General features: G+C 45.2%; 1 protein-coding gene across 2 annotated transcripts in view; it reads left to right on the forward strand.

The window, feature by feature from the left end:
- LOC115571190 (glutamate receptor ionotropic, delta-1-like) overlaps positions 1 to 12,481 on the forward strand; it is a 418,849-nt gene that overhangs the window by 2,705 nt on the left and 403,663 nt on the right. The gene's annotated exons all lie outside the window — the stretch shown is intronic.

Genomic DNA, 12,481 nt, shown 5'->3' on the forward strand with positions numbered 1-12,481 from the left:
CCCCGACCTGCTGAAACATGTCCTCTCTGTCTGCAGCTCTGTACGACCTGAACATTTACACATCGTTTCCAAACATTCTTTGTTAGCAGAGGGAGCAAACGGCTCCCAGTGTCTCACAGTGATCCTACAGCCAGCTATCACAGCCACATGGAGTCATAACCTCACAGATCGGAGCTCCCTCGAAGAGACAAAGAGCTCAGGTTTTGATTTTTATTAAAGAAAACAACAATCTCACAGATTCACAGACTCTTTACTGCGTCTCCAGAGTCCAGCAGCCTCTAAGAACAAGCTGCTTGTATTCCACGTGAGGATTTATGATGTTTATTCCAGTTTTCAACCCAAACCTCCTCACCAGCTTCATGCTGATGGTGCCTGACTGCTGTGGTTTTCTGCTCATGTAAACACCTTTTGCCCAATTTCTTGCATCTTTGAAACACATCTCACCGCCGTCGACTGATATCTGTGAACATCAGCGCTCCAGGTACGAAGAAGCCGGCTGTGGCTTCAGAAAAATGCTCTAACGAGAGGCTGCAGGATTGTTCCATGAAGATAGGTGTTGCACCGTGTGCCTGCGACACCCGGCTGCTGTTGGACGTGTGGTGGTCTAGCGGGAGGATTCCTGCAGGTTCTCGCAGTACAAATCACATTTTGTAGCTGTGAGACGTGTGAAGTGGCTCCACTGGTGCAGCAGCTGGAAACCTCCCAGTCAGCTGCAGGCTCCCGACGTCTTTGCAGATATAACACGATATTGTACTTTTCCAACAAGATTGTCAGCTCTCTGTTTTCTTCAGGCTGAACCTCGTGTCCGTGTGAAAACACTGCGGCGTTGATAACAGGACGTCTGAGGCCGCGTGGCGTCGTGTTGCCTCTTCCGCTGCAGTGAGCGTCTCCCGGTGGTACCGATGAGAAGCTTCAAAGCCTGGAGCTGTTTGGTTCCTGCAGCGGATTGATTTCTCCTGTTTTACCTGCACACTACACCTGAGGGTTCTGTTGTTCTGACAGAGCACCGACATTCTTTATAGATTATTAATGAAGGACCAACTGCTTTTGATGAATTAGTCAAATGAAGAGGTTTTGCTTGAATTAACCAGCAGAGCTCCAAACTGTTCAAGCATTTATAACAAGATATCGTCTCATCTTTACATTTCAGAAAACTTGTTGAAGGAGAAATCGTTTTCTTAAAACATTTACCTGATTCATCTTTAATTGACGAGGGCGCGAGGAGAGCGAATCTGAGGAGGCAGTTTTATAAAGAACAGATATAAATGATATATGAGCCACATGCATTTACAGTCCTCTTGGTTTGGTATTGATCAGTTGGATGCAGGTGAGCTTGATGACTGGATGTTTCTTCACAATGACACTACTTAGTGACATTTGTAAAAATGAAATACAACCCAAGAAATATGTGCAGCCGTATAAACGTCTGGTGAACGATGGTTTCAGTCACTGGTTGGCTGAGTTGGAGCTCTACGTACCAGTCAATCACCAGCTGTCCTCTTCACAATTCCAGCTGAAAATCATCTTTGTATGTTTGTGTCGTTTTAGGAAAATAACAGCGTAATTGAAAATATCAGAGAGAAGAGTTGAATAACTGTCAGAGAACCAGACAGGAATATTTTAAACTGAGCAGATCTGACAAACATCTCTCTTGGTTTCTTGTCCACAGGATGCATTCTGCCTTATATTGTGTGTTTTGACATTTGAATAGTTTCATTAAACAGAAGCATCAAGAATTCATCAGATTTTAATTAACTGTCAGTTGGCAGAATATACACTTTGTTACGATGTGTGAGAAAAGTATGATATAGAAATGTTGCTCGTTCCCTCGACTCGTTTGAGAGCAGACAGATTTAAAAACATATAAGTTTGTGATTGAATCATTCGTGCGTGAACGGTTGAGTCTGAGGCCGGAGCTGTTTCCCTGCCGGTCCTCGTGGTTGATCCGCGGCTGTTCAGAGCGTCCGTTGTCCCCCTGACCGACTGACAGTCCGACTCTGACTGACTTGGCAAGTCGTCAGAACACCCAGATCAGATGTGACAGTGTTCCAGCCTCAGCCCAGAATCCCCTGCCCGAGCATCTGCCTCGTCCAGCAGCGCGGCTTCATCGTCGCTGACATCTCCCGGTCTGTTTGTCCCTTCCTCTCTGCGGCTCCCTGCAGAGGATCGGTGGCAGGCAGGAGGAGTCCCGGGGGGGTTTGATCTGCAGAAGAGCTGATACAGATGAAAACGTGAAGCGTGGACCTTCAGTCGTCCCGCCTGAACCTCTGACCCACTTGCAGCGTTTCTCGTGATGCGACATCCTGCACTGTGGAGGTTCAGGAGCCCGGCAGGTTTTCATCGCAGCCGTCCACAACAACAGCAGCTGGTTTCTCTAATTAGTCCCGCCCCTTCTGTTCTTTGCTTGAATGTGCACAAAAACAGCTGCTGCAGGGTTTGATGGAGGCTGGGACTTGAGTTTGTCTGATTGAAGGTCAGAACCAGGAGGAAAACAGTGCAGGAATCAATTGTTGGCCTTTAATTAAATCTCAGATATCAAGCTGTCAGCGAGGTGGACTGTGGATATGATGGAGGCTCTCGGGGGGCTCGTGAGAACAAGTCTGTCCAGAGAGGAGGAGGTGAAATCATTACGAAAAGCAGGTTGTCGAACGTCAACACAAACTCCTGCAGACTGTAGAGTCTGAGATGATGCTGAACTGTTGACACATGTGCTGGAATACATTATCACCCAGCAGTCAGTGGTATAAAACTGTTTCCATCTGTGTGTTTTAGTGTTTAGTGTGGAACAAACTGAGCTCAGCCTCATCCAGCACCTTCACATGATCTTAAGACTGATCCAGGGTCTGAATGAAACCTGAAATGAAGGATGCTGCTGACGGTATTTTGTCTAGGCTGCAGGTCTTATCGACTTTTTGTCCGTCTGGCTCCAGTTTTCTCGGTCGGGACGGAGATGTGATTATTGATTTTACCTGCGTCGTTTGTGAAAAAAAGGACTAAAAGCTGCAAAGTTTCAGGAGTTTTAGGGACCCGCTGTTGGTGCTGTTGCAAAGACAACCAGATAATTCCTGTTCTGCTCTGTCCCAACCAAGAACAACACAGGAAGCAACATGAGTTTATTCAGTCATTGAATATTTAATGGAGACATGAGAGCAGAGAGAGTCCAGCTGGGCTGCCAGCCGGGCCGGACCTGCCGTCAGCTTCATTCTCCTGGGAGAGTTTGTACACGGTGGATGACAGAAATATATAAATGTGAGGTTTAAAGAGCTGTTCTAACATAGATGACTTGTTTCAGAGCCTTTTGTGACCCAAAAACAACCAAAATCTAGTAAGAAACTGCATCAGCTCACTGCAAACAAAGTCGGTTTGGGCCTTCAGGAGCTGAACGGGTCGGGCTTGTAGCTCTTCTCGTCCCCTATGGGCTGTTTTACCTGTATAAGGGTCCTTAAACACCCCTCAGGCTCAGCAGGTAGCAAGTCACTTTTCATAAGCAGCCTGAGGAGGAGAGATTACCCCATCCCATGAGCCAGGCAGCCGATGAGGGATGATTTACGGCATTGGCGGAGCGGCCAGCAGAAGGGAGGGGAGGCTGCTTTAGGAAAAGGCGAGCTCGAACTGCAGGAATCCAATCTGTGTCGGCTGGCAGAGCGAATGAACAGCTGCGGCCTTTTCTTTCCCCGCCGCTAAATAAGATAAACTAACCCAGTTAGGGAACAACGCAAAAGGCTTCCCGCACCTTCAGAGTGAAGTCTCAGCCAGGCCATTTACCTCCACCACCTGCACACACACACACACACACACACACACGCACAGGGAGCAGCCATCTTTCCAACATAATGCGGCGGGCGGCCTGGTTCGCTGGATTGAATAAACGTGGCGTGTAGCGGAGTGTTTGACCCCGCGAGGTCAATCAGACGCTCCGTGAAGAAACGTTAGTGTTGCTTCAAATTCACAGTGACAAGCAGAGAGAGAGGGAAGCCAGAGTGGGCGGAGGAGAAGGGAAACTTCTGGGACTGATAACAGGTTTCTGAGAGATGCTGCTGATACTGAAGCTGCAAACACCGTGTTTGTGCTCCGACTGAATATCTTTAAATTGGATTTATTCTGTTAAAGTGACGAGTGAGACTGAGGTTCGTCCTCCGAATATGAACATGAGAGCGTCATTAGACTGTAAGATGTGCTTCCTGGTCGAGTCCTGGATTTAGAATATCTGTTTATAAGTGTTTCTGACCCCCATCAGCCTGGCCGTCCCTAAGTAGAGCCTTTGAACCAACTGGTCTACGTTTCAGATCAATATATCAATAATCCTTTTCTCTGCAGCAAATGAGTTGATGATGCACATCGTGTTCCACTGTTCCTCCCCCTCCATGAGATCCTCACACGGTCTCCATTCGAGGGTCGGCCACATGTAAACAAAGTCAAACAGTCGATCGTGTCGTCTGTTTATTCAATTTATTAGAAATTTGTTCCCCAAAACTACGTACTGCTCCTTTAACACTCACCACTACACACTTCAGTGCAGTAATCCTTCGTTCCTCTGCCGGTTGTTTTTCTTTCCTCTTTTACTATTTCTTCATCCAAACAGGCTGTAGTGAGCTGCTGTCACATGTCCTCGTCCGTGCACTCTGATTGGCTGAGACGCAGTCATGAATTGAAGTTAAACTTTTAGCCAAGACTTGTGTTCACGTTTGCCAGCTGGAGCGTTTTAATGATGAGCGTGTTCTTACTGCTGGTGTGTTGAAGCCACCGTGCGACTCACTCCCTGATGATATGTGTGTTGCTGCTGCCGGCTTCGTTTAAACTTTTGAGGTTCTGTCGTCGGTGCTGCTGGATGTTCAGCAGTCGAGCAGCTGCAGCGGCTCATCGGCTCTTAATATCCATCATGTTACTTTAGGACGAGTCTTGTACGTAATTGTTGGCGCCACAGCGGCCCGTCGTGTAGGTAATCTCAGCAGATGCACATTTCATTTGCATTAAGTTGTTCTGTGATGATTATTGGCTGCGTGACAGAAGGAGCTCACATCTCGTGGCTTCCTAAATGACGCCGGCTGAGGATGGCGTTCAGCTCCAGGCGGGTTCATTTCTGCAGCGTTCGGTCTGTCGGCTGATGGCGTCTGACGGCGGGGGAGCACATTTTGTGTTCACACTGAAGGAATACACAAACAGTGAACCAGGCTGCTGAGCTGTTCTGTGGTTTCCTCCCACCGTCTTTGTTGTTTTGCGGCGGGTCACGGCGCTGCAGCTTCACTTCTTTGGATGTTTAATTATGATAATAGCTCCGCTGTAAAGCCGCCATGTGCCCGGCGCTTCTCCTGGACTCTGGGGGGACGTCGTCCACGAGCCTGGACGTTATAAATCTTGTTGTTGAGCTCGTGTTTTGTACATTTTAAAGCATTGCATTATTCATTTAAGTTCTCAAATCTCTTCTGGCTGTGGATCAGAATAATTTAGGGGGTTTAAGCAGATTGAATGTGGAGGATTATTCCTCACAGTATCTGACCGACAACAGCGGGAGAGAGTTTCGTCAGAGTTTGTACAGCTTTGTTTTGCACTTTTGCGTGATTGACCAATAGAAACAGTGATGTCGTTAGTTAAAGGGATATTCCAGTGTAAATTTAAACCATGTTCTAATGCACCATGACACCGAGTAGGACCCCCCTGCAGAGATCAAGTTAGCAGACCGCTAATTTACGGAGTTTTATCAACCTCAGAAACAACCGCACGACAACAATACACTGCAGTAAATGGATCCAAATATAAACCGCCACCAAAAAGCCACAAATAATGCTCAGAACAGCACCAAACTTCAGCAACAGTACAAATAGGGTCTCAGCACATAGTCCGGGGCATCTAACCTCCGCTAGCTTAGCTGGATTTCTATTGGGAAGCTAAAAACAGATTTCAAATCTCCTCCATCAGCTTCCGGGTCGGGGAAGTCCCGACGCGACGATTACCGAGTGCGGTTAGAAATGCTCAATTCCGTTCTTTTCCCTGTCCGCTCTCGATAATAACTGTTATAAACTGGCAGGTAAGACACATATGAACTTTGATTGCTTTTCCATGGAGTCATAATCATACATTTTCATCCATGAGCCGCGGAACTCTACTGCACTCGGTAATCGACTCGTCGGGACTTCCCGTCAACAGGAAGCTGCTGCAGAAGAGTGGTAAATTTAGTCAGCTTTTCAGTAGAAATCCAGCTAAGCTAGCGGAGGTTAGATGCCCCGGACTATGTGCTGAGACCCTATTTGTACTGTTGCTGAAGTTTGGTGCTGTTCTGAGCATTATTTGTGGCTTTTTGGTGGCGGTTTATATTTGGATCCATTTACTGCAGTGTATTGTTGTCGTGCGGTCGTTTCTGAGGTTGATAAAACTCCGTAAATTAGCGGTCTGCTAACTTGATCTCTCGAGAGGGAGTCTAACACAGTTTCACGGTGATTTAGACCATGGATTAAACTTACACCAGAATATCCCTTTAATGATGTGATGCCATCTCGCTGTTTTGTGAACTTTGACACTTCACCTGACTTCAACTCAGACTGAAGTTTATGACGATCTTAAGAAGAGACTCTGGATCTTTGTTGTCCTTCTGAGACGAGTGTGTTCGTTTGGAAAGTGAAAACCTGTTCGATGGTCTGAATCTATTGATCACCAGCGAGGCCTCACTGCTACTCTGATTACATTTAATACTTGGTAGGAAGGTGTGATGATCTGAGAGAGAGATAATTCAGCTGCAGTGTTCATGACCTTTTGATTCATATTTAAAAAATGATAATATGACGCTCGGAGGTAAAATGGTGATTAATGAGAAACTGCACACGGACGCACAACATCACAGTCACTGGGCCACTCATTTTACAAATCTTAAAATTGAGTTTGAAAAAGGTTTCCTGCAGTCTGAGTAGCGTCACACGTTCTGGACTTTATTAATGTGAAAACAGGTCACTTCAGAGTCCTGTGTTCACGATTAGTATTCTTATCCAGACGGGAAGTGTTCCAGGTCAGCACCTCTCTCTCTCTCTCTCTGTAAAGTCAAAACTAAAGACGAAGAATAATTTGTGTTCTTGCGTCTAACACGACTCCAGCGTTCTGCTACATGTGTTTTAATTCCCTGATGGTTTTACCAACCAGTGATTTCCCACACGGGCAGCTCGTGAGATAAACGGTACGTCCTGTATCGCTGATTAACTCCTCGGTAGGAGAGTGATGAACGGAGGAAGGTGAGGATGGCATCAGACGGGTGATAGCAGGTGAAACAGTCAGTGAGTAAAGTCCCTCCCTGTCAGCCTGCTGAGCAGCTCTTGTGAACGACAGCCTTTTGTAAACTCTGTAGTAAAGATGACTGACAGTCTCTTTATTCAGATTTCTTCTCCACCGGGCGAAGTCAGGATGAGAGTCCATCTTTACAACAGCACAGCAAATTTGTCTCTCGTTGCAGCCTGTCAGAGACGTAAAGTATCCGTGATAATATTCTGGTTCTCTTCGCAATCCTGAGAGAGAAAAATCCCGTCTGTGGAGTCGGACTGAACCAGGAGCTGCAGACCTGTCAGTGTCTCAAACAACAGTGTTGTAACATGTTTGCTGAAACCATCGCTCGCCTCCGCACTGCTCTGAAACTAAAGCAGTGAGTGATCTCTCTCTGCGACGGGCTCTGCTGCTGAGTCTTCACACTCAGTCAGCTAAAAAGCTGCAGACGAGCGTCCTCACAGCAGCTCCGTCGGTGGCTTCAAGCTTCAAACTGTGACGCTCCATGTGCCGCTGTAGCACGGATGATGGAGCTTGAGGTGCTGATGGCTCTGCAGCGATGACGTATGCCGAATTCACAAGAAGGTCCGAATAATTAAGAATGTGTCAAAAACAGCATTTCACAAAGTTTATAAAGTTTCTTTTCACTCAACAAATTAACAAATTGAGTGATTTTATAATGAAGTCTGGATACTTTCTCTCCCTCTTCATGACTGTAGTTAATGTGGCTGCTGTGACCTGGAATGTGTTAATGTTCAAGACACGTGACTTTAATTAATTAGAAACAAATCGCTCTTGACTCTCGGTCACAGACGGGACCTGGTTCAGGTCTCTGGAGGAGAAGTTCTGTGTGTGACCCATCCGGCTCTGCACTACAGATGCATGTACAGCGCTGACAGCTGACCAGGCTGCTGTAACGGATGTGATGGAGGTGTGAATGGACTCGACACCTCGAGCCACAGATGCTCACCGACCGCCCCGACAGCAGCACACAACAGAACAACAGCAACAACAGCTGCATCTCCCTCTGACCCGGTTACTTCAGATACAATACGATATACTTTATTGTCCCCTTGGGGAAGTTTTTTTTTATTCTTGGGCTCAGTGCTGCAGAAATAATCAACACAATACAATCTCACCAGTTTTCATCAGGATTATTCCCCCAGAAAGAAGTTCCAGCGTACAATAAATCTTCCCTGAGCCGTCTGCTGGGTACAAATGTGTGTGAATACAGTGAATCTGCTGAGCAATAAAAGAAACACAGGATTTTAGATACATACAGTTTGTTTGAAGTTTGTTCCAAAATCAAATCAGCCACTTCAGCAAAACGTATAGTTCACTGTTGAAGAAACTAAACTCTCAGCTGCAGATGTTTATAATAAAAATGTGAGAATATTGTGACCCGGCGGCCTCAGTAAAGCTTTTCTGGTCCAGAGGTCGCGGTCACGGATCTCAGGACAGATAAATCCTCCAGTAAACCAAAACACCTCCTCCGATTCTCCAGCCTGCTGAATCTGTGAGACCCAAAGCCTCGGACCGCCGCTTGATTTCCTGCCAGAGAGACGAGGCGGCCCGATGAACTCAGCAGCAACAATACATTGTTTTTGCATCAGCGGCAAATAAATTGCATTTGGCTGCCGGCTGGTGTGAAGTTCCCACCCCGCGTGTAGCGGAGGAATGTTTGCAAATACGCTTGAAAAGGCCAAACTCTCCAAATCACACATTTATTCTCCAGCCTCAACAGGTTTCCCCGTTTCTGTGACATTTATTAACTATTCAGCTCGGCCGGAAATTCAATAATCTGACCTTAAGGACTCGGAGCGTATGCATGCGGCGAGAGGAAATGTTTAAATAAAGTGCAATTTATATGCGAAAATGTCAAGTTGAGCTTCTTGACACTGTTGTTTCTGTACAGACTGCTGTCGAGGTCTGAGTGTGTTCATGTAATACAACCACAGACAATATAACACCACAACTACACGCAACAATCAGAGTTCGTCATGAAACTGCAACATGATGTCTTTATGTGTAAGAGACCTGCTGATTAGTTCAGGGAAGCAGAAGCGTTTGTTTTCACTTGCTGCTGCATGAAGGAGACGGACGGTTGAGTTTTAATACAAAAATAACATTTTGCATGTTTCTGTAATGATGTAATTACAGTATGCATGGTGTCGTGAAAAATAGCTGCTTTGGATTCATCAGGAGCGGTTGGAAATGTCTCCAGGTGTCCTTAAATGTATAGACTGGTGTGTTGTAGTAACACCACCTCCTGAGGTGAAGTAACATGAACCTGAGATGCTGTGTTAGCTTCACGTCACCCTCAGACGTATCTGAGCTCTGCAGACTCGTTAGCTGCTCACATTAGATCCTGATGCCTCATTAATAAATATCCAAAATGACAGAATCATATTTCCTCGTGGAGTCCGTCTGTATTATTCCAGATGTTTTGCTGTTATTTTTTTTTTTTTTATCTGTCTGTGAAACTTCCTCCTCCACCCCAACACACTGCAGGTTAATATATTTCAGTTTGCTGCTCTCAGCACTGAACACACACAAAGACTCAAACATTATCTGTCGGCACAGACGGCGTCCTTGTCTCTCTACAGTAATAATCCACAGAACTCACCATCGTATTTTTTAAATTTGAAATATATCTTAAGCTTATGAACACCGTAATCTAACTGTCATGCACCTCCATTTTGTGGAGGTGGAGGCAGAAGATAGATATCCTGACACCTGGAGAAATGAAACCCAAACTACCTGATGGATGTTTGTGTAAAGTTGGACGAACTGATCCTTTAGTTTAGCTATTGTTCTCCAGCAGACGGTCTGCAGGAGCGTTTCTCAGGGGCGTTAAACTCACGGAGGTTCGATCCTGAGCTCACAGAGGCTCCGCTGGGTCCGGAGCGATCCTCCTCCACCCTCAGCATCATTATTAATTAAACCTGTTGGAGTTTGAGGCTCGCAGTCTGCAGCCGAGAGGAGAAATATAAACCTCACATCAATCCACTCACCGTGTCTCTGACGGCTGCAGCAGGACTCAGTCTTAATTGAAAACGCCTGACTGACTGCAGTTTCAAAAAACTGGATGATTGAATGATCAAGCTGAGACACTCGACAGCGTCCGCTCGCTGCTGGGCGAAAGGAAGACCCTCAGATCCACGATGGGGATGTTGGCGCAGAGCGGAGTTCATTTGGATCCTCGTGAGCTGAACGAGCACAAGCAGCCCGGCAAATTGAATTCTCGCTCATAGGAAAGGTTTTCTTAATTGTGCATGACAAATTGTCCGAACACACACACACACACAAAAGAAAGTTCAATTAATCAAGTCGACCGTTTGTTGTTTTCTCATCCGTCGTTTTTGTCTTTCCAATCGCAAGAAATCAATTTCTGCTCATGGAGTCGTCCCAGTTAGAAACCTGCTGCTCATCTTACAATCAGAGACGACCTGGACGGGTTTCATCAGCTTCTCACCAGAGTTACACACACACACATCACCTCTCTGGGTCCTTTAACAGCAGGACTGGAGCTTTCACATGGTCTTCATCACATGGTCTTCATCACCTGGTCTTCATCACATGGTCTTCATCACATGGTCTTCATCACCTGGTCTTCATCACATGGTCTTCATCACCTGCTCTTCATCACATGGTCTTCATCAGCAGGCGGCTGTTCACGTGTTCATTATGAGCTCTTACAGAACCGCTCCTCCATGTTGGTTTGAGGTTTAAGGTTCATTATTCACCTTGGCATCAGAACTCGAGCACATAATGCCACCACGAGGTCCATTTAAAGGAACAGTCCACCCACAAATGTAAAACTCCTCCCACAGTTTCATAGTCCACAGAACATTTCTGTTTATTTATTTCCATATATGGAAATTGTAAAAATTGTTTTGACATGTTGACATTTTTGTTTAAATTATCAGATTTACACATGAAATTGTAATTTTTGAATATAAAATCTTTTTACTGCAGGAAGTTCTACACAGACTGTTCATATTATATTTAATCATACATTTTTGCTACTTTAGTCAAAATAATTCATGTGATTTTGAGGGCAGCTGCTGATTGGCTGATTGGGGAGCAGCAGGATGATGATAGGCGAGTTCAAGATCAGGCAGGGTAGCGCAGCCTAAATCGTGATGCATGCTGGTTAAAATGTGTCCACGATGACCTGGATGGGAGTGGTTTCTGCTCCGCATCTGATGTCACATGACCTTAAGTTATCGCGGGAGCGAGGCTGCTGCAGAGCAGGTGAGCAGTTGCTCTCCAGGTACTGCGCGACCCCAGACCCACCTTCATGACGTCAGGACTTTGCCCTAATTGGCTCTCATCTACGCTGAAGTATATGACGTGTGTTTCGATGAATTTCCATATCCATAAGGCCTCTGCCTCTTTTCTACTCAAATATCAAATACTTTCAGATCAGTAGCAGCCGTGTGGCCGCACCTATGGGATAGTCACCATGAATAAACCTATAAAATCCTTCATGTAACGCAACAACCCTGAAAGATGTCGTCAATCAACTGCTCAGTTCTGTCAGCTTAGGGTGATGATGGAGAAGTGGTTAACTGCTGTGTCCAGTGTTATCTGTACTATCCACTCTTATCAATTAACCCTTTCTGTTCCCGTCACATTAACAATACAAAGAATTATCCTGAGCTGTTCTGTGTGTGATGAGATGGTGCAGCGGGACAAGGCATCTGATTCAGTCATTTGTTCTGATTATTGTATTTCATTCATTCAGTGAAATGTTGCTATGAGAAAATGCTTCATCTTATGTGTCTACAGTTTTGCTTATTTGTTAAATGTAGTCAGCAAATTCCCCTCAGCTGTGATTTAATCATGATGCACCAAAGCACAGTTGTCATCATAATAATGAGTAACTGTTGTAATTGTATTGTTATTGTGCAAGACTTACTATAATGTACCAGATAGACAAAGTTCAAATGTATTTAATGGTGACATTACAAGGAAAACAGAACATGATCATTTACAGTAAGACAACATTTAGGCTCTTCATCTACTCTTGATGAGCCACTGTACAGTGACCGTTTGAAGTGAAGCAATTACAAAGTATCCAAATTTGAAGTTGTTATTGTGACAAAGCTGTCACATGTCTCTAAATATGAACTGTATATATATATATATATATATATATATATATATATATATATATATATATATATATATATATATATATATATATCTTGATCTCCGGTCGTCTGCATGCAAC

The sequence above is a fragment of the Sparus aurata genome, chromosome 20 (genome assembly GCF_900880675.1).
Source record: "Sparus aurata chromosome 20, fSpaAur1.1, whole genome shotgun sequence".
NCBI lineage: Eukaryota > Metazoa > Chordata > Actinopteri > Spariformes > Sparidae > Sparus > Sparus aurata.